At 34.4% G+C, this 2,264-nt stretch overlaps 1 long non-coding RNA gene across 1 annotated transcript; it reads right to left on the bottom strand.

The window, feature by feature from the left end:
* Positions 1-207: 207 nt before the first annotated feature.
* Positions 208-1,795, bottom strand: LOC127529550 (uncharacterized). The gene is made up of 4 exons (XR_007936172.1): positions 1,703-1,795; positions 1,426-1,505; positions 1,162-1,212; positions 208-291 (listed from the first exon to the last, which is right to left on the bottom strand). It is a non-coding gene; the product is annotated as an uncharacterized LOC127529550 (long non-coding RNA).
* Between the last annotated feature and the right edge of the window lie 469 nt (positions 1,796-2,264).

Below are 2,264 nucleotides of genomic sequence, written 5' to 3'. Positions count from 1 at the left end.
TAATTTGTCTCCTACCTTACTATGTTTTCAGACTCTTCTTCAGAGGAGCTTTCCTTGTCCTCAATGACAATGGGTGAATAAAAGTCTATGTAGTTGCTGTGTTATGGTAATAATTATGCATTACAGATATTTCAGTTAACAGGGAGAAAAATCAATAATGAAACACAAAATTATGAAAGTTTAATTTTTATGGTCTAACCTGTAGCACTGTGACCCAGTCAGGTATGATGAACTTGTCGATGTTTCTGTGGTGCATTTGTCTAATTGCTTTTCACTAATTGGGACTGAAATCTAAAGAGGAAAAATTAATATTTGATTCTCAGAACATAACTACATTTATTTGTAGAATTCAGTGTTTTTGCTTTATTTTGGTAACACATTTACTACTACTGAAATCTGAGGTACAAATACAGTCAAGCTTCAAGAAACATAAGTTTAAAACATTTACTCAAAGTGTTTTACACCTTACCATTGTCTACTGCAACTTAAAAAAAATAACAAAATATGTGTTTTGGGGGATTTATTAACTGAATGTATGAGAGTGTCATTGGGACCTTTTTCAAGGATGAGCAAAGGCCATACCATTTGTACTTCAGAACAGGTCATCCACTGGAAGCTCAGCATGTTCAGGCCCTGACAGTACTTGGATGGGAGACCACCAGCAAAAAGTTGGAGTTGCTGCTGGAAGAGGTGTTAGTGAGGCCAGCATGGGGCGCTTATCCTGTGGTCTGTGTGTGGATCCCAATTCTCCAGTGCAATGACAGGGACACTGTGCTGTAAAAATGGCATTGTCCTTTGGATGAGACATAAAACCGAAGTCCTGACTCTGTGCTCAGTCAAGATCTCTGGGCATCTTTCAAAAAAGAGCAGGATGTTCCCTGATGTTCTGGTTAAATTGTCCACCACAGCCTGGCCATTCTGCTCCCCTAATTATCTCCCATCTCTAATTGTCTATCTCTTTCACCCTTTCACTACCTAACAGCTAATGTGTGGTGAGCATGCTGGTGTAAAAATGGCTGCTGTTGCATCATCCAGTGGTTTATGTTAAATGTTTATGTTAAATGCTATATAAATATACAAAATTGATATTATTATTATTATTACTGTGAAGAGGTGTACAAACAATGACAAACAAGTTAAAACACAAGATTCCTATATTACCTTTTGTTGGTCAGGCTTAGATTCCTCTCTTGGTGAACTATGACATAATGGCTACAACAGATAGAAAAAATGCTCTCCATTATTTCTATTTAATGATTTGTACAGACTAAAAATGTGCAGCTTTAGGTTTTAGCACCTCATTACCACCTTGCTTCAAATGCTACCCACAACCCTGAAATAGATGAACATGTTATGTAATGAAGGGAAGGATGGATGGACACACAAGATTAATAAACACGTAGAGAATATTATTACAAAATGTACCAAGGTGTCTTCTAAGTTGTCTCTATTCATGCTCCATCTTGGATGAATAATAACTTCATTGTCAGTCTCATCCCCTTGACCTTCAAAATTAAATAGTTCATAGTCAATGACTAATCAGCAATATATTAATTACATAAATTGTACTTAATTTGTACAAAGTTAAATTAAATCATCTTTTCTGATATTTCAACTTGATTTTCTGAAATTATGCACATGTATAAAGTCATTAATATTATTATTTGACTCTTTTATTGGCATTGCACTATTTTTTACTTACGGAGTGTTTTGTAGTCTTTCTCTGCACAGATAAAAAATGTTAACCTGTTGAAGGGCTTTCCAATTGCATCTTTGAATGATTGAATAGTAAAATTCTCTTCAGATCCAGGAACTTTATCCACTTCTAATCCATCAGAATGGAGAATAACATATGAAATATGGGGAAGATGATGAAATGTCTTAAGCTTTACTTCTGCTGCCTCAAGCAGCTGTTGTGCAGAACTTTCTGATGAAATCACTAATGGCAATGTTTTTCCTCTTTCCTTTTTAAGTATTTTATCATGGACACTCATAATACCCACATTGACCTGAAACAGAATTTTTTTTACATATTTATAAAAATATAAGTAAAATATTTATGCTAAACTTTAATACTTAATTTGTAATGCTTTACTCTCCCCCCCCCCCCATAGTTTTAGAATAATGTACATGTGAGAACCAATCTCAGAAAGTTAATGTTAATGTTAAAATTCACACAAATGTTTGCTTAATTTGAATTGAATACAAATTTCACAGTTACTTACAGGATGGTATAATCTTTCACCACCCATAAGCTAAAATGT

The sequence above is a fragment of the Erpetoichthys calabaricus genome, chromosome 1 (assembly GCF_900747795.2).
Source record: "Erpetoichthys calabaricus chromosome 1, fErpCal1.3, whole genome shotgun sequence".
NCBI lineage: Eukaryota > Metazoa > Chordata > Cladistia > Polypteriformes > Polypteridae > Erpetoichthys > Erpetoichthys calabaricus.
This window is presented reverse-complemented; position numbering and strand designations above follow the sequence as displayed.